Source organism: Hyperoodon ampullatus (genome assembly GCF_949752795.1).
Source record: "Hyperoodon ampullatus genome assembly, chromosome: 12".
NCBI lineage: Eukaryota > Metazoa > Chordata > Mammalia > Artiodactyla > Ziphiidae > Hyperoodon > Hyperoodon ampullatus.
In genome coordinates this window covers 3,117,594-3,139,189 of record NC_136925.1, presented here as the reverse complement: position 1 = coordinate 3,139,189, position 21,596 = coordinate 3,117,594, and positions in this window count along the sequence as shown.

The following is a 21,596-nucleotide window of genomic DNA, read 5'->3' as shown; positions in this document are numbered from 1 at the left end:
TTTCACTATTTTTACAATCTGTACTCTTCTAAAACTTTTTCCATATTTTTCCTATGTCCGGAAATAGAGGGAAATTGAGAGATAAAACAGTGAAGTTTGTAGTCACACAGTAAATTCAAGCTTTCATAAAAGCAAAATGATCTATTGACAGAAAGCTTCGGAGTCAGACATCTCATATCAAAATGCTCCATGAGTTTTTAATTGTGTGACATTAATCATGGTTCTAAAACTATGAGCTGTATTTTCCTCATCTACAAAAGGAGAAAATAATATTTATCTCAGAGAATGGTAACGGAAATTTAAAGAAACAATTTTTTTTTAAATTTGGGAACTTGTTTTTAAAAAATGACTCATAAAAAAATCAGACTCATGTAGTAATAAAGACTCCAGATGCAGATGTATCTAATTTACTTATATATTTATTGAAATTTAATATTAATTCAACATAGTTGTTGAGAACCTACACTATCAGAGACTGTTTTGGCTCAGAGGATATAGCCATTAGCAAGAAAAATTGACTTTATATTCTAGACAAATCAACAATAAAAGTAAAGGAAAATATGTTAAAGATATAATTATAGATAGTGATAAATTTACAAAGAACTAGATCACATAGGGATATGCATATTAATACAAGTATAATGGGAATTTCTTGAAAAGCTGAAAATGTCCTTTAGGACTTGGATGACGGTTGCAAGAAATAGCTAATACCCTCAAAGAAGTTTACCTGGGGTGGTTTTACTGCCGCCTTCTCCAGGGCTCCCTCGTGGACCTGCAGTTGGCTGTCAGATTGGCTGGGACTCAGCCTAGGAAGCCCTCCCTCACATTTTTGGCAGGTGTCAGGTTGTAAACCAAGACCCCTGGGTTGTCTTCCATGTGGTCTCTACAGTGGGCTATCTCAGCCTCATTCACACCTTCACACAATCTGGGGATTCTGAAAGCTGCAAAACAGGGCAGAATGTGCATGTGCTGGTCAAGGCTTAACTTGCATCACGTCTGCTAATATTCTATTAACAAAATAAATCACATGGCCAAGCCTAGATTTAGGGATGGAGAAATAAACTCTTCCTCTTGAAAGGAAGAGCATTAAAAACACATTGCAAAACAGCAAACATGGAAGGATAACTTACTGAGGTTATCTTTACGAAAAATCTTTCACACTAATTAAGTTAGATAAGAGAAATAAACACATCTTGAGATTCAATAACAATGAAGACAAAGAAAAAAGTTTAAAATCTTAAAAGAAAGAGCAGATGACTCGCAGAAGAACAAGAATTGAATGCACATCAGATTTCTCGACAGTAAAATAGAACTGCAACACTTAAACATGAGCGTGACAAGCGCATTTTGGAATCATACAAAGGGTCAGAAGTTTAACACACAAAGACCTCCTGGAAAATGCTTTTGAGTAATGTCTTTCAATAAGAAGAAAACCAGAATCAATGCATACAGGGAATAAGACTGAAAATAATTAAGTGAAAACATGTTTGCAGCTTAAAAGCATAGATATGGTTGGTCCTCCGTGTGTTGGACATTGGCGGATTCAACCAGTCAGAAGATGCAGAACCTGCGGGTATGGAGGGCCACTGTCCTACACCATTTTATATAAGGGACTTGTGCATCCATGGATTTTGGTATCCGCAGGTGTCCTAAAACCAGTGCCCTGTGGATACCGTGGGACGACTGTACTTCCTACTGTAATCTCCAAGAAGAACTGTATCCTTAACAATACCAAGGTCTGTGCCTGATTAGGAGAGGGGAATGGGCCAGTTTTCCCGATTTTAATGTAACATTTCTTTACTTAATTAAATAAAAAAGATAAAGTGTTACATAAATCGCAATATGCGTGTGTTTGTGAACGTTTTCAAAAGAAGTAGGATTCCTGTCTTACCCGGAGCCACTTTTTTAGTCTTTACCTAGGTTCCTTCAATGACCTTGGACAGTCATCATTAAGGCATCTCTAGTTCATCCTGTAGAGTCAGCTGCCTATGAGGTTTACAACGGAAGGAACTCAGCACCAGAGACTGTTTCAGATAATAAGTGTTTCTCATTTCTGCCTTGTAAAAGCCGTGACCCCAATAGCTAGAATCCTGATGTTAACTGTATCTTGCTGATAGTCAGGGGGTCCAGCTCTCACTAGGAAAACAAGGTATAACAACTCTTGTTTTGTTAAACTGGTGTCATAGATACTTTAGACTTAGTATCATATGTGCTGCCCATTTTTATTAATATGTGCTTATGTTAATTCTTATGTGCATAACCAGTCCTTTGAAAAAAATATTTTTATATAAACATACCCATCTATATTGGAAATCAAAGTATTTTCTTGCTTTATCATAAACTTTTCTAACAGCTGTTTGCTAACTAATATTTCTCCTCCAGGCTGAGTTTCTGCAGCTACTGCTTTTAAAGTGTTCCAAAAGCATCATGAATTATATAGACTATACAAAAGTGTTAAATATACATTGTGTTTCATTCTAAATTAAGGTTCAATAAGCTAGATTTATTTTAGCAATAAATGTAGGGCCATAAGAAAAATAGAAAAAAATGTTATTTGTTAAGAGAATGGTTCCTAGTTTTATGTGTTAATTTAATATTAAATTATTGAATGCATTAATTTAATATTAATATATTAAACATCAATTGAATATTAAATACAAATATAATAAACATTAAATCACAAAATCCATTTCACTTTAATTTTTTGGGAGTCAACTTTCTTGTTTCTAACTTGGGCAACCATTAACCGCCATCACTGAATGTAATTGTCAAGGAAAAATTGTCAGAGCTGAAATTGTAAAATGTAATTGTCATAAGCAGAGAGAAAAGAATGGGGAAAATTTAATTTATAAAACTTTATGCCACTTTTTACAATGTCCTAAAGAAAAACTTCTATCATTTGTTATAAAAATTTGGTATAAACAGAGATTAATACCTATAAATATACATAGAGATTAATATAAACAAAGAATTGAGAGAACTAGGTTATAGCAATCATCATTAATAGTGCTGTATGAAACCTTGTAGCATAACTGTCATAGGTCAGGAGAAGGTAACTGTGACTAGGAATCAAACTCTACAGTGTTAATGAGAGTGGTAACTGGGTAGATAACATTAACTCTGTCATCAGCTGTGTTATATGATAAATATTTGAAACCATAAATCAGAAAGATTTTTGGTTTAATTTTCTCCATTTGTTTCTGGAAACTTCTGTGGCCAATAAAGATTTAGTAATGTGCCTGCAACATCAGTGTAAATATAATCAAATTCTCTGTTGGAATTTAGAATGCCTATAGAACTAGCCTATAGTTTAACTATAAGTCATGTCACCCCCATAGACAGCAGAGTTCTGTGTGGGATGTACCCTATCAGACAGGTCTTTTGAGGCACAGGTTAAGTATTTGCTTCACTGAATTGAAATAAATTGACAATCATTTATTTGGAGACTACTTTTTGTCTATATATATATATATATATATATATATATTTTGTGTGTGTGTGTGTGTGTGTGTGTGTGTGTGTGTGTGTGTCTGTGTGTGTGATACGCGGGCCTCTCACTGTTGTGGCCTCTCCCATTGCAGAGCACAGGCTCCGGATGCGCAGTCTCAGCGGCCATGGCTCATGGGCCCAGCCGCTCCGCGGCATGTGGGATCCTCCCAGACCGGGGCACGAACCCGTGTCCCCTGCATCGGCAGGCGGACTCTCAACCACTGCGCCACCAGAGAAGCCCCCAGATATATATTTGATACCATAAGACTACTATCTATGTAATTGATGTCATATACTTTTCTTTAAAACCTTTTTATTTTACACAGTTTTAGATTTACAGAAAAATTGCAAACATAAGAGTTCACATATACTCCACATCCAGTTTCTTCTATTATTAACATTAGTACATTTGTCATAGTTAATGAACCAATATCAATATATTATTATTAACTAAAACTCATGGTCTATTCAGATTTCCTTGGTTTTACCTAATGTTTTTCTTTCTGTTGCATGATCCCATCCAGGAGACCACATGACATTTAGTATCATGTCTCCTTAAGCGCCTCTTGTCTGTGACGGTTCCACACAGTTAACTTGTTTCATGATACTGACAATTTTGAGGAGTACTGGTTACATATTTTGTACAATGTCCTTCTAATGGAGTTTGTCTGATGTTCTTCCCATGATAAGACTGGGGATATGGAATGCTGGGAGGAAGAAGTAAAGTGCTATTTCCATCATATAGCAAGGGTGCATGCCATCACCATGTGTTATCACTGTTGATATTAACCTTGGTCACCTGGCTGAGGTAGTGTTTGTCAAGTTTCTGTACTTTGAAATTATTATTTTTCCCTAAATCATACTATATTGTTAGGGAGGAAGTCACTATGTGTGGCTCCTAGTGACTTAAGAAGATGTGGGGAACAAAGCTAGGCATCTTTATGTGAAGTATCTACATAAGTTATTTGGAAAATGTCATACACTTTTTAGTGGTATTTCCAGATGCTTCTCTCATCTATTAAAGAAAAAAAATAAGGAATAAAGAAAATATGGATACAATTTTCATTGAAAAAAATTAAAACTAGAAATTGTAGTGGCCTTCAAAAATGAAAAGTGATATTTAATTGTAGATAAAAGAAAAAGAATTATGCTAAGCTAGAAGTAGAATCCAAAAATGAGATTATGATAAAATTAAAATAAAAATTGTCTAAATAAAATGTGAAATTTAAAATCAGCTGAAAACTAACTAGATATGTGATTCAAACTGAAAGAATTAAGAAATGTGAGATAAATATAAAAATATGAAATAAAGTAAAAGAGTTTTAAGAATGAGGAGAAATAGCTTAAGGAAATTCTGCTTTAAAATGGTGTGTGATGAGTAACCCCAGTGGTGGTTCTTTTAAACTCTCACTAAAATACTTACAAAGGGGCTTCCCTGGTGGCGCAGTGGTTGAGAGTCCACCTACCAATGCAGGGGACACGGGTTCGTGCCCCAGTCCGGGAAGATCCCACATGCCGTGGAGCAGCTGGGCCCGTGAGCCATGTCCGGAGCCTGTGCTCCACAACGGGAGAGGCCACAGCAGTGAGAGGCCCGCATACCGCAAAACAAACAAACAAACAAACAAAAAACAAAGAATCAAAACTGCACAAAACAGATATTCCATTACCACCAAACAGCAATAGTTAACAACTTACTTCCGGAGCCTGCATTGTTGTTCCTCCTACATAGACACTTACATAGTTACATAGTTAGAGCTGGATTGAGAAAATTTTACTAGAGCTTTGCTTCATGCAACAGAAGATGCCTGGGAAACATTGGACATTGTTTAAACTCAGATACTTAAGGTGTGAGCAGCTGTCCTTCTACCCTGATCTTTTCGTGTTTCAAGACAACTAGAATTTGGTTCCTCACATTACTTCATCTTCCTCATAAAACCCTTCACAGATAGTAATTTCCAGAAAACAATTGGGCACTAAGCAGTCCATGTGTGAGGGAGCAGACTGCAAATTTGTATGTTTCAACTCAGCAAGTAAACAGTATTGCTGGGGCTTATAATGTAGGGAAATTTCTGAAGAAATATTTAATGAAAATTTTAGCCTTCACAGACTGCACTGATTTAGAATACCAGTAATCAGGCAATTGGGTCAAGAAATGATGTTATCTCAGAAAGGTAGAACTACAAGGAAAATGGAAATTTGACTAGGAGCCATGGACCTCCATTTGCCTCTCAACTATCAAGGTAGATGAAAACCTATATTTACACACTTAAGAGGTATGTGAAAATCTCACAAGGGCAGAACACACTTTATATTGATAACTTAAGTCTGAATATAATAAAAGAGTGTGATTTTATTGTAGTTGAACAAGAAAAACATAACTATGTGAGACCTCAGAGCTAGTGGTGAAACAGAGCCACACCCTATGGTCCTTTCCCCCATGTCCTCCACCTGCCTTTTGTCTATAGAAAAACTTGAGTCAAAGAATAAGTTTAATCAGGGAAGTGAGAAAATGCAGAAGCAAAGGAAAACAGTCAAATGAGACCAAATAATAATAGTTTAGTCATAAAGCAAAGTCAAGGAACTTTATTTCCTCTTCAAGGGCTATAGATAATATTTTGAGCCATATCCTTTGAGCTGTCTTGTAGATACTGAAACCCCTACCAGGTGGAAGAAGTTAACTACATGATGACCAGACTATAGCCATGACATAAGCTGCCACAATTCCGAGAACTGGCCTCAAAGAAATGAGAACAAACCGACCCTGGAACAAAAGACTAACTGTACTGAGAACAATCAAGATGATACTGCTTAGACCACTGCATGACCGATTTCAAGATGACTGTCAGAGCTGACTGTGCTGTTTCTACACGTAGCCCCCTCCCTCCATCTATAAAAGCTTTTGCCCACTAATTGTCAGTGGGGAGACATGAGTCACCCCCTCCCCCTATTTCCAGCCTCCAAAATAAAGCAAACTTTCTTTCATACCAACCTTGCCTCTTTATTGGCCTTTAAGAGGTGAGCAGCCAGACCCCACTTTCAGTAACAGTTTTCTGGCACCCAAAAGCGAGGCTGCTGCACTCTCACGATATCTGGCTCCCTGGGGCTGCCACCATAATAGTGCACAAGGATAGCTGTGAGAAGCCTGCTGCTCATGGCTAGATGGCCCCAGGAGGGGGATTTTGGGGGGAACTTCCTAACAGCTGCTGAAACCATTTGTTTTGGGGATCCTCCCTGTTTCTCCTCTGCTTGGCACTGGTTGCCAATTTACACTTTTCCTTGGTGGAATGGAAACGTGCATCTGGAGAGTTGACAAGCATCCAAGACTGAGTAAGTCCACTGTTGTGCACCCCAGGCAAACTTCTCCTTTGACCATGAAATGCTATTTGGGTATTTTGCCAATTGGTTCTGGAGTGTGTCTGATGTCAAGGACCATTTGTGTTGGGGAAGTGTTTGTTTGGGCCTCCATATTGATCATCCTCTTGGTGGGTCTGTGACAGTTCTGTCTTCTGGTGTGTGAATATACATTCCATTTGTGTGATTGGTATCTTTGTTTTTTCGTAGAATGGGAAATTTGGGTTCAATTCATTAGCAAAATTTTAGCTATGAACATATGACTAAAAAAAAGAAAGATGATTTTTTTTTAAACAATGTATGGCAACACTATTCTTCAGACTCCAGAGAAAACTGGTTAAGATGAAACTCTGTTGAAACTCCAAAATTGATTCTTTTTGCATATGCAGTTAGAGAAGTCTAGCTTGATAAAATAATGTTTTCAGAATTCTGACCCTGAGAGAACAAAAATATACCTAGGAGAAAACTTGAAGTTAACTTTTACTATGTCTTTGAAATACAAACACCACCCACTTTGCCTGAGACTTCTGCCTTGGGTTAATTACTAGAACTTCAAAAGATGTTTGGGTTCATTTAGCATGCATTTTGTACCATATTAAAGAGAAATTGGGCTATGGAAAAAATGTATGCTTTTAGAGGTTATGGAATATGTTCTTAAGTTTGTCAATCAGAAAATGCTGACATAATAAATAGTTCAATTAGTTGTTTCTTGGTTTTATTAAGGTCTTTTAAAGATTAAAACCTGTAATATGTAAGAATGATAAGGGAAGCATTTCAGTGTGTAAAACAAGTAGGATATATGTTGTTGGCCAGAGAAGGTATAAAAAATGAAAATATTTTTGTTGAGGGATAAAAGAAGAATTAATTTAGTCCTAAACCTGGTTGTTTCTGGATGGGAAAAAAATAAGGGACAAATTAATATGGATGAAATGAAAGTGATAAAAGGTAAGTGACAAAAGAAAGTGATAAAAAGTTTGTAAGAAAAGGAACTTTGAAAAAAGAATTTTGTACATTATTAAGATTGATTAAGATTAGATTGAATTTAACTAGGTGAATAAATTTTGCTACTAATAGTAAACTGATGAAAGGATGAGTTTTGTTTTCTCTTTGTTAAGGAACAAAGTTTTTTAAAACAAATTAGGATTATTTGGTATGTTAAATTACATGGAAAATGTCAAATAATAAAGATAAACATTCTTAGGTTATACTGTATGGGTAAATATCATTAATATAAGTGTTCTAAAAGTTATATGAAGTTTCTAAAATTTGAATATGTTCTGGTATTATATTGTCAGTTATACTTCTAGTTATAAATTGTCTAGTGAAGTTGTCATAGAGTATAACTACTTATGATGTGAATCACTGCTGGCTTTAAGTCTATTGCTTGAAGCACATGTACAATGTTTGTTTGACAATTGGGTATGATTGATAAAGTATATAGTCTGTAAAATGTTTCCCTGTCAGCATACCTCTGTACTTGTTATGTCTGATTAATTTCCCTCCAATGTGAACAACTAGGCTGATATATAAACCAAAAGTAGCCCTGGTACTGAGGGACATAAATGAACCCAGAGCAGGCAACTGAGCCACTCTGGCAACGTTGAAAAAATATATTGATTATCAATGCTTTCTATAGAAAGATTTGCAATTTAAAGGGGAAAATAATGGAAGAAATTTTCATATATTGAGGCATGGGGAAGTCATTCTGGCTTATACATGAATGAAGTTGAACTTTAGGCTAACCAAAACAGCCTGTTTGTGGCCTATGTCTCACATTCCTCTTCTCTAAAGTGAGAATAAGAATAATATTTAATTAACTTGGATTGTTTTGAAATTTATGTAAGATCATTTATTTTTAAATCCTGCTACATTACAAGTATTTGATGAATACTAGCTTTTTTTTTTTTTTTTTTTTTGTGGTACGCGGGCCTCTCACTGTTGTGGCCTCTCCCATTGTGGAGCACAGGCTCCAGACGTGCAGGCTCAGTGGCCATGGCTCAGTGGCCATGGCTCACGGGCCCAGCCGCTCCACGGCATGTGGGATCTTCCCAGACCAGGGCACGAACCCGTGTCCCCTGCATCGGCAGGCGGACTCTCAACCACTGCGCCACCAGGGAAGCCCTAGCTTTAAAAATTGGAAAGAATTGCAAAAAATCTAAAGATACAATAAAAGGAACACTGGCAGAAAATTAAATATTTTATGTGAAGATAAAAGTAATAAAAAATGTAGAAGAAAACTTCACACCCTTGGAGTAGACAATGTTTCATGTAAAAAAGCACTAGCTCTAGAGAAAAATTTAATAACTTGTTTTTCATGAAAACTAAAAATTAATGTTCCTTAAAAGATTCCATTAAAATAAAGTAAAAATGCAAACTAAAGATTGGGTGAAAATGTGTGCAATCCATATATTTGACAAAGAATTTATACCTAGACTATATAAAGAACACTTAAAATAATAAGGACTCAAGCAACCAAATAAAAGTGGGCAAATGATTTGAATATATACTTCACAAAAGAAGATATGCGAATGGACAAAAAAATATGAAAAGTTACCCAACATAATTAATCCTCAGAAAATGCAAATCAAGTCATAATGAGATACCATTACATACCCACCAGAATGGCTGAAATATAAAAACACCACTAAATAAAAACAAAACTTGTTGAGCAAGTGGAACAAATAGAACTTGCATGAATTGCTGGCAGGAATGTACGATGGTATGACCCTTTCAGAAAACATTTAGCAAGTTTCTTTTAAAGTTAAACACTGAGTTACCATAGAACCCAGTAATTCACTTTAATATAATGAAATGTATGTTGATACAAAGTCTTGCATATAAATCTTTAGTGGCTTTATTTATTATCACCCCAAATGGAAACAGCCCAGTGTTTATCAACAGGTGAATTGTTACACAAATTGTGGTATGTCCATATAACAGAATGCTGCTCAGCAAAAAATAGAAACAAATTCCAGATGGATCTCAAAGACATATTGAATAAAAGAAGCCAGGCATAAAAGTGTGCATACTACTATGTTATTCTATTTTTATGAAATTCCAGAACTGACAAAACTAATCTATAGTGACAGAAAGCAGAGCAGTAGTTGACTGACTCCAAAGGAAGGTGAGATAGACTGCAGACCTTTTGGAGTACTATCCTGATTGTGATGGTGGGAATGTTTTGACCTTTGTCAAACTCATCTGCTTAAGATGAGTGCTATTATTTTATGTAAATGTTATCTCAATAAAAAAGGTTGAAAACGTTTTTAAAATGTCATTTATGTGCAGCACATATATAAAGTTAAATATTTCATTAGAAGTTTTTCTCATGAAATATTTTAAAATTTCTTATGAAATATATTCTTATGAAATATTCCTATGAAATATTCTTATGAAATATTATAAGATTTCTTATGAAATACAGCACACCTTTCATTGTCTTAAAAATAAAAATTTATTTGAAGGAAAACTCTTATTACTGAAAAAGTAAAAGAAAATTGAAGTCTTGAGGTCTCCCAAATGTAAACGACTAGTTCTAGGGCTGTAAAAATAGGCATTTGATGAGGAAGCCCAAAAGTTACAGGAGCCTGTGGGAGTTAGCAACCCATATCTAATCATTAAGCACATCTGTGATGATTATAATGAAGAAACAGATCCTGATGGTGGTATTTCTGATTGGAGAAATCAGAAATCTGACACTTTAAAAAACTAAAGATCTCAGAGTGTCAAGAGCTGGGACTCAGCTTTAGATAATCTATGGCCGGGCATATTCCACTTGATATCTGTTAGATACAGGTTAATTACTTCTCTGTAACATATCCGTTCTACTGCACAAGGGAGTTGAGTGGTTAAAATAAAATTTAAGAAAACTCAAAAAACTAGGCCTTTACCTAGTTTTGATCACTGACAACAATCACTTACAACAGTGCATACAAATGTCAAAAATGACAATGGCATATTATGTCAAACCAAGAATTCAACAATCTAAAATTAAATCACACTCTATATATATTAAAAAAGACCAAGAAGGGGATTAGTCAATAGGTGGGGAAAATTGTGGGGAGGAAAGGTGGATTAAATTTTCATCTTAAATAGATGAAAATATCAGATCATGCCTCTGATATGATCTTAAAATTGTTATGACCTTTAAAACTTAACTGGTTGTTAGGTTTTTAATCTAAAGTGTGGTCGAATTAGAAATAGGCACATATATCTTCCAAAACTCTGTAGAAACTAAAAACAAAATTATTATAATCCAAATAGAAAAAGGCAGATAAAAAGGAAATACAAAAGCGCGTAGAACAGAAAGAGTAACATAAGATGAAAGAGTTGTAAGAGCAAATATATCAGATGAAGCAGTGAGTCAAGTTATCTAATCCTATGTAAATACTCACAATGTAACCAGAGAAGTGCTTTGAATTGAGAAGTAACTGATTTATTTTTCATTATACCATCTTAGAAAATGCAAATTAATGAAGTAGATACTATATTTAAACCATTAACAGTAAATGGCTAAGTGAGGGAGAGAAGAGAGATGAGGAGAAGGGAGAGACTGTAAGCAACAGTCCAACCACAAACGCTATCAAAATGTCCAAGGAGAGCCGAGCATGACTTTCTCATGGATTTGAGGATATGGGGAGGGGGAAGGGTAAGCTGTGACAAAGTGAGAGAGTGGCATGGACATATATACACTACGAAATGTAAAATAGATAGCTAGTGGGAAGCAGCCACATAACACAAGGAGATCAGCTCAGTGCTTTGTGACTGAGGGGTGGGGTAGGGAGGGTGGGAGGGAGACGCAAGAGGGAAGAGATATGGGAATATATGTATATGTATAACTGATTCACTTTGTTATACATCAGAAACTAACACACCATTGTAAAGCAATTATACTCCAATAAAGATGTTAAAAAAAAAAAAAAAGAATAGCCCCACTGCACTAGCAGCCATTCTATCCTCAGGAGCAAAGAATCCAGACAGAGACAGTCTTGCATCATCAAGGACCTCCTTACCTTCCTTTTCATACCCAAAAATGCATACTTCAGTGTGTACTTTATTATTATGGGGCTTTTTCACCTACCTGTGGAAGAGGAGGGTACAGCTTCCAAAAACCAAAAATTGATGTCAAAGATCCAACAGCAGGTAAGGCAGTTTTTAATTATGGAAACACCATACATCTCCCCATTCTGTGCTCAGAAAAAGAGAGAAAGGCAAGAGCCAGCATCGTCTTGTCCTCTGCCCGTTTATGACTGGGTTGTTGAGAAGGCTTTGTCCACATAGATCAAACAAACGGGTGTAGAGCGGAAATATAACATAATAAAATATAAGATAATGCAAGTTTGGAAAGGGAGTAATCAGTGTAGGCTACCGTCCTTAGAATGTCTTCATGGAAACAGAAGGCTTTGAAGTGGTCATGGAGGATAAACGGGCTTTGGAGAGTGGAAGGGTGGAAAGAGACCGGAAGAACCAGACAGGAAGGAGCAAGCTGTGGGGCGGGTGACAGAGAGAGGACAGAGTTCAGGGAATGAGGTGTGGACTAATCTACAGGAGAGAGTGTTTTAGCAAACCTAGGTCACCCATAGCACATCTTTTTTTGTTTTGGAATAATTTTTACTTTATTTTTATTTTTTTACATATATATATATAAATATATATATTCTTTTAAAATTCTCTTCCATTATAGGTTATTACAAGATATTGAGTATAGTTCCCTATGCTATAATTAGGTCCTTGTAGGTTATGTATTTTATATATAGTGGTATGTATATTCTAATCCAAAACTCCTAATTTATCCCTCTACCCGCATCCCCTTTGGTAGCCATAAGTTTGTTTTCTATGTCTGTGAGTCTATATCCATTTTATAAATAGGTTCATTTGTATCCTTATCTTTGTTTCTCTGTCTGGCTTACTTCACTTAGTATGATCATCTCTAGGTCCTTCCATGTTGCAGAAAATGGCATTATTTGATTGTTTGTTGTTGCTAAGTACTATATATATATATATATATATATATATATATATATATATATATACCATATCTTCTTTATCCATTCATCTGTCGATGGACATTTAGATTACTTCCATGTTTTGGCTATTGTAAATAGTGCTGCAATGAACATTGGGGTGCATGTATCTTTTCAAATTATGTTTTTCTCTGTATATATGCCCAGGAGTAGGATTGCTGGATCATATGATAACTCTATTTTTAGGTTGTTAAGGAACTTCCATACTGTTCTCCTTAGTGGCTGCACCAATTTACATTCCCACCAACAGTGTAGGAGGGTTCTCTTTTCTCCACACCCCTCCAGCATTTATTATTTGTAGACTTTTTAATGATGGCCATTCTGACTGGTGTGGGGTGATACCTCATTGTAGTTTTGATTTGAATTTCTCTAATAGTTAGTGGTGATGAGTATCTTTTCATGTGTCTTTTGGCCATCTGTACCCCTAGCATATCTTACTTGCAGAGCTGCGTGTCTCACAGAAGTCGGGGGGATTGTATATATGCACATATAGAAAATGCGAATCTTGAAATTAGTCTGTGGTTTTCTATAAAGTTGCATCCATTGGCAACACCATCTATATGACCAAGGCTGTTAGCTAGGAAAAGGGAAATAAAGATTAAGATCGATATAAAATGTATAGCTTTGAGTGACTCTAGCAATTTTTTCATCAACAATAACCTACTTGCATGGCACAAAAATATCAGAGTTTTGTGGAAACAAGGGAAACTCTAAATAAAATGTGCATGCTGTAAGCTGATGATCTACCAACTGTGGCAACATTTTTATGAATTTAATGGATCATAAGTAGAGACCTACATATGGTTTGGCACGGATCATTGAGAGGTAGGTTTTTCTTTTTTTATCTGTCTCAGCTGTAACAAGAATGTCTTAGATCCTGATTCTTCTTGCATAATTTTTGAAGTCTCCCAGAGGCTGTTTACAATTGGAGGACCCATAAAAAGAAATGGATGGATACACTCTCAGGTCACAAGAATTCTGCTCTTGAAATAACATGCCATTCTTTCAGCATATGTCTGAAGAATCAGTGAACCTGGCCACATTTTTAATGTTCCAATGATCCTAAATTAATTTTCTACCATGCCAGGCTAAGAAAAAAACAGTACATATTTCATATAACTTTGTGTATTTTAAGGGAATTTTCATGCATGTGCTTTTAATTCATTTACATTTATATCACCAAATTTTAGTTTTATGAGTGTTTTGATATACAACGAACTTTAGCTGCCTTCCCATAAGGTATGTTTCAGTACTTTTCCCTTTTAACAACAGGAGGACTTGTTTTGCCAAAGGCAAATAAACTCAAATATGCAAAGGTTTAGATGTGATCTGTAAGTCCAAGCTCATGTGATTTGCATATCTAGAATTACCTCCCTTCCCTAATACCCACATAACTAAAATAACCAGATTCTCAAGATTCTCCTGCCAGATGCTAAACAACCAAAGGGCTTTGGCAATAACCATTGAATAAAAACTCCAGAAGAAAAATGTGGAATTCTTCAAAAGTACTTAGAAAGGCTTGGCTGAAAATGAAATTTCCCTCCTGTGTTTAATAGGTCTGAGTCTGATGACTCCCAGGCAAATTATGAAAGCTAACATTATCTTATCTGAAATGTCAAAAAATTATCATTAAAAATAAATATCAGCTTATTCTAGTTTTCTCGAGTATCTCAGAATGGGATCTTCCTGGGAACTATTTGATTTATGTGCTTATTTAGTGTTATCCTGCTCTGTTTCTTTGAAGTGGACAATTTCTTTCATTTATTGCCTATTGATTAAAGTAGAATACTTTATTTTTTAATTAAAAAATTTTTTTGCAGCTAAGGAGTTTGTAAGCCAAGGGACCTGTAGGTTTATGCTCAAGAGATGTGGGGAGGGGAGTTAACTCGTACTACATCTAAAAGTATAAAATATCAACTTGTTCTGGCTATAATATTCAAAGGAAATATATGTATATATGCACATTTAACAATGACATCATGTTGTGGGGAGATGTAATTATCCAGGCTCTCCATTTTTTGTTTGTTTTTTTTTTCCATTTTTTTCTGGAAAGATTTTTAATTTTTTCTGGAAGGATTTAAAAAAATTTTTTTTAATTAAAAAATTTTTATTGATGTATAGTTGCTGAATACTTTATTTTCTTGAGTTTAAAAAATTCATTCTATAAAATTCAAGAGAAATTCTACAAATCTGTTAGTGTCTCCTGGGATTTAATCAAGAAATGTAAGTTTATATTCTTCATTACATTTGTGGTTTCATTCACTTTAATCTTAACACTTTTGGTCTGTTTCTCTATAGTAAAAACATTCAGAAATAATTGAGCATGAGAGCATATGGAAAAATAACTGGATGTTGTTTCAGTTTTGGAAAAGAGAAAAAAAGAATTAAACAAGTTCCTTTGCCAAAGTTTTATTGCCAAATGTTATTTAAAATGATGTATAAGGAACTGGCGGAAATCTTTAGTGATGGCTGGAGGAAATCTTAGTGATAATAAAAATGTAGAGGTAAAATGTAACTTTTCTTAATGGCCAACTACATGATGTAATATCCCCTATGGAAAGAATTTATTAAGCCCTTTGTATCTTATCAGTGATAACAAAGATCTCATGTTTGAAAAGACATGCATCGCTTCTGTGTAAGTAAGTGCATAATGCCTGGATCTCTGAAGTGCTGTGAAGCATTTGTAAGACAGAGAATTTGGGAATAAATCACTGTATATAGATCTGAGTTATCCAGCACATAATAATCTAAGAATCTATAAGCCCTCTGTACTAGATTGTTTTCTGAAGGTATTGGTTGTACACAGGGAGGAGTGGATAATCAGAAAACATAGCAGAAGCCAAAGAGGGAACATTAATTCCTCCCTCCCTCCCTCCCTTTCTGCCGTAACCCCACACCTGCAAATTAATAACAGCTAATATGTATTAAGTGCCTACTCTGTGCCAGGCAGTCTTCAAACACTTTATAAATGTTATTTGTCACAAATTTTTGAGATAATGTACTCATTCTTATTTCACAAAAAAGGATACCTAGACACAGACGAGTTAATTAACTTGTTTACGATGACCCAGACAGTAACTGATAGAAGGCAGGATTTGAACCTGCAGCCAGATTCTAGAGCATGTCTTTTAAGCACCAGTGAGTACTGCTTCTACATAAAGTCATGGTCTGTGCACATAAGGGTTATTATGAGAGATTTGCTATGTCACAGAGATAGTAACCAACCTAGATGATGTTTTGAGAAAAAACATCTAAGAGCTACAGTATTTCAAAATAGGAACAAGTATGGTTCATCCAAAAAGAATTCCAGAGAACAGAATAAAGTACAAGGAGAAGAAAATGCAGAGATCAGAGTCTATCCACAAACTCAGTGGTGCCACTGGAATGTTACCTTTCTTATGAGATGGGCATCTATGGGGCTCAGCCAGGCTGGGCCCAGGCCAGTTCCATCTTGTTTGTTCTGTAAGAGAGCTGCTAATATATGGGGAATGAGACCTTTGTCAGAGGCAACATTTATTTCATTTTTGGTAGGCATTATGTAAAATTTCTAGCCACTAGACCTAGAGTTATTAGTACCCTGTGTCTAACACCTCCTTTTATTGGGTGAGTTTTTCATGCACTTAACAATTTCAAATGGAAAATAATTCGACTCTGTTCCCTTAATGTATTCCATTGGATCAAAAAGAAGGAAGCATCACATTTTATATAGACCCATGGTCGGTTTTGGCAGTGTGACATTTTATCTCATTTTAAGTTTGTATCAAACAGGAAATTCCAAAAGGATCATGTTTACTTTCACAATTTGAGTAGTGTTGTTTGCGAATGAGACTAGAATTTATCTATATTTATGTTTACCTATATTTATAGAGAGCCTCTAGCATTCCAGAATTGTGTTAATGATGGGATTGAGTCTTCAGAAATTTCTCATATTTTCCTATATGGGACAGAGATATAAAAAAATTCTAGGGCTTCCCTGGTGGTGCAGTGGTTGAGAGTCCGCCTGCCGATGCAGGGGACACAGGTTCATGCCCCGGTCCGGGAAGATCCCACATGCCGCAGAGCAGCTGGGCCCGTGACCCATGGCCGCTGAGCCTGTGTGTCGGGAGCCTGTGCTCCACAACGGGAGAGGCCACAACAGTGAGAGGCCCCTGTACCGCAAAATAATAATAATAAAAATAAGAAATAAAAATAAATAAATAAAATAAAATGTACCTACTTTTTTGTGTGTGTCCAGTAGTCTTGTTTTGGGATTCTATCAAATAGAAATCAGATAACATATGTGCTATTATGAGCAAGTATGTATATTCAGCATTGTTCATAGTGGCATGGTACAGGATGCAATCTACTAATTAATTAATAGGGAGATGGTTGAATGGATTATTATGTGTTCATACAATAGATTAAAATTGACCAATAGAACTTTCTGCAATGATGGAAATGTTCTATAACTGCACTATCCAGTATGATATTCACTAGACATATTGGGCTCTTGAGCAATTGAAATGTTTCTAGTATGACTAAGGAACTATATTTTAAATTTTATTTCACTTTAATTTATTAATATTTAAATTTAAATAGTTACCTGTGGCTAGTATTATTTTGGATAGCAAACCTATAGAATATTATTTGGCTTTAAAAAGTGAGTTACACCTAAACTAGCACAACATTGTAAATCAACTATACTCCAATAAAGTTTTTTTAAAAAGTGAGTTACATCTATATATTTTTACCTAGAGAGTTATATAGTTTAAAAACATAGTTCCTTGCATAGCAAAGAAAACCATAAACAAGATGAAAAGACAACCCTCAGGAAGGGAGAAAATATTTGCAAGCAAAACAACAGACAAGGGATTAATCTCCAAAATATAGAAATAGCTCATGCAGCTCAATATCAAAAAAAAAAAAATAACCCAATCCAAAAATGGGCAGAAGACCTAAATAGACATTTCTCCAAAGAAGACATACAGATGGCCAAGAGGCACATGAAAAGATGCTCAACATCACTAATTATTAGAGAAATGAAAATCACAACTACAATGAGGTATCACCTCACACCATCAGAATGGCCATCATTAAAAAATCTACAAACAGTAAATGCTGGAGAGGGTGTGGTGAAAAGGGAACCCTCTTGCACTGTTGGTGGGAATGTAAACTGATACAGCCACTATGGAGAACAGTATGGTGGTTCCTTAAAAAAATTAAAATGCTGGGTACCATATGACCCAGCAATCCCACTATTGGGTATATACCCTGAGAAAACCATAATTCAAAAAGTCACATGTACCCCAATGTTCATTGCAGCACCATTTACAATAGCCAGGACAGGGAAACAACCTAAATGTCCATCGACAGATGAATGGATAAAGAAGATGTGGTACATATATACAATGGAATATTACTCAGCCATAAAAAGAAATGAAATTGTGTCATTTGTAGAGATGTGGATGCACCTAGAGTCTGTCATACAGAGTGAAGTAAGTCAGAAAGAGAAAAACAAATATTGTATATTAATGCATATATATGGAATCTAGAAAAATGGTACAGATGAAATATTTGCAGGGCAGGAATAGAGATGCAGACATAGAGAATGGATGTGTGGACATGGTGGGGAAAGGGAGGATGGGATGAATTGGGAGATTAGGTTTGCCATAAGTACACTCCCATGTGTAAAATAGATAGCTAGTAGGAAGCTGCTGTATAACACAGGGAACTGAGCTCAGTGCTCTGTGATGACCTAGATGGGTGGGATGGTGGGGAGGAAAGAGGTCCAAGAAGGAGGGGATATGGGTGTCTATGTATACATATACCTGATTCACTTCATTGCACAGCAGAAACTAACAACACAACATTGTAAAGCAATCATACTCCAATTAAAAAAAAAAAACATAGTTCCTATAATGTGTAGTTTGATCTCATTTTGTTGTTGCTGTAAAAGTTAACTGAAGATTCCTCTGTGTATTCGTGAGATCCAAGAAGACTGTAAAAATATGAATTCTAAGTTTTAGCTATTTGGGCCTGTGAGTTCTGAACAAAGTGACAAACATTACCTCTGTGCCAGAGCATTTAATTACCAGTTGGAAGCTCTCCAAAGCTCCCTTTCCTCTGTCAGGTCAACTAGCAAATTTCAAAATGCTGATGCTCCATCAGTCTGGAACTTGGGGTGAGAAAATGTGTGAGAAACTGTGATGTGGGTGAGAAGTTAAACGTTTTATCTTGAGCCTTTTGGATTGTGGGTTTGTTTGTTATGTAGTGACTAAGACTGTTTAATACATGTTAAATTATAGAGACTCGCTCCATATGCTCAAAATTGATTAAAAAAAGGAGTAGCAATTCAAGATTATTAAATACATTTATAAAATTAGCCAGTAGAAGAATTAAAAATAACATAACAGAAATCATGCAGGAAGTTGTGTAGTGCTATCATAAGCTAAATTCCTCATTTTTCTTAGCAAAAAGACATTTATGTGTCCCAGGATTTATAAGTCAGCAAATCAAGACAAAATGGAATGACCTGGAATTAGGCATAGTAATCATAACAAGATTTAAATCCAAAAGTAAATGAAAGAACTACCCATCAGAAGTGGGACAGGGAAGGAGGAGGATGAAAATTCGCTTTTTATTTGTTCTTTTCTGAAGTGATGCACACATATTGTTTTCATAAATAAAAAGAACCCAGACATAACCAGATCTTATATATTTCTGCGGTCTCTGCTTACTTCTCTGGTCCCTCTTGGATTTGTCCATGAGGTTCTCCATCTGTCACATTCAAGTGTCTTACTGTCTAATGGAGGAAAGAATAAATGACCCACTTAGACCTGTGATGGACTGTCCCAGTACTAAAGCCATCCCCCTGAATTTTCTCCCCAGATCATCTTGCTCTAATGACGCCAGTACTCAAGTAACCCAGGGACAATTTCAAGCTGCCTGAGTTGTCTGTGGGTCTCAACTTTTCATTTCTCTGAATGCCTGTGTCCTAGACTGCAGGACTGGGCTTCAGCCTCCTTCTCTAGTTTTGCCTATTAGCCCAAACCTCATATAGAATTATCCTGCCATTATTCTCAGGATCTTTGCTACTCTGCATCAAGGTGGCCACTCTTCCTCCCCTGACTTGGGTCTTTGCAATGGTTGTGCAGAGATAGCAGTCTTCCTGGTTGACTCCTAAATTTTGATTGACACCTGGACTCCCACCATTGTGCTTTTCATCTGAATGAATGCAATCTCAACCTACAGTTGAGTAAATCCAAAATGAAGCTGAAGCTGGGGCATCCCTGGACACTGTCCGGGTACCTGGCTGGCTCCCAAAGGTTTGTCAACTTTTATTACTGGTGCATGTGTCTCTCTCTGTTTTAGGATGCTGTGACGGGCAGGTACATTTTATTACTAAGTTCTGAGTTACAAATGCCATCATAAAGAATGAAAAATTGTGCATGGCTTTATTGTGTCCATTTTAATCACCCGAGTACTGTAAAAGAATATCTTCTCAAAATTGAACAAAGCAAAAAGCAAGAACGAAATTAACACATCACATACAAGTGTAAAGTCTGCTTTGATGAAACCTTACTTCTGTCTCTGCCTCATCTCTTAAAGGCAAACACAGTAATGAGTTTAAAGTGTACATTTCTGAATGTTTTTTCTTGAAATCATTATAGTATTATTAAGTGTGCCTGCATGTGTTTATAATGTGTCAATATCTCTGTGTCCTTGGGAATGCTAATGATTCATTTTTTTATATTTGACTGATAGATGAAAACAAATATTTTACTCCATGTTGAATTGTTCACATCTTTGACAGTGAGGTTGAATTTTATTTATTAATTATCAGTTTTGATCTTTGTCATTTTTCTCGTGGTATATTGGTCTTTTTCTTATTTACTTAAAAATACTATTTTTTACATTTAGATTAACTTTTGTTTATCATACATATGCAGATAACTCTTCCAGGGTAATTTTTAAATTCTACTTTTACAAATTTTTGGTCAAAATGTAGCCCAGTCAATCATGCTCTCTAAGAATTTTCCTTTCAAGTTTGGACAGGCCTTTCCCAGACTTAAGATTACATATGGCACATTAATTTTTGAAACATATTAAAGGCAAGCTTATCCCACTATTGTACAAAATAAAATCATAATATGTTAAAGTCAAATTGCAATACAATCCCCAAGTTCCCCGAAGTGGGATCATTAGCAAAAGAAGATATTGATTAGAAAAGAAAAGAAAATTAAAATTCTTTTATGCATTAAATCTTAATGATTTATGTTGTTCAACCTTTCTTTGATACTCAAATATATATTTACGATGCAAAAGTCTCCAAAGAGATGGAATAAACATTTGCCTTTTTCATCTGATTTCATCATGCATTAGGCACTATAGAAGACACAATAAGACAAATATTACAGTTTCATAGTTTTTTTTGATACTCATCTTTATTTTTATTTATTTATTTACTGTTAAGATCTTAATTGGAATATAATTGCTTTACAATGGTGTGTTAGTTTCTGCTTTATAACAAAGTGAATCAGCTATACATAAACACATATCCCCATATCTCCTCCCTCTTGCGTCTCCCTCCCACCCTCCCTATCCCACCCCTCTAGGTGGTCACAAAGCACTGAGCTGATCTCCCTGTGCTATGGAGCTGCTTCCCACTAGCTATCTGTTTTACATCTGGTAGTGTATATCTGTCCAGGCCACTCTATCACTTTGTCTCAGCTAACCCTCCCCCCTCCCCATGTC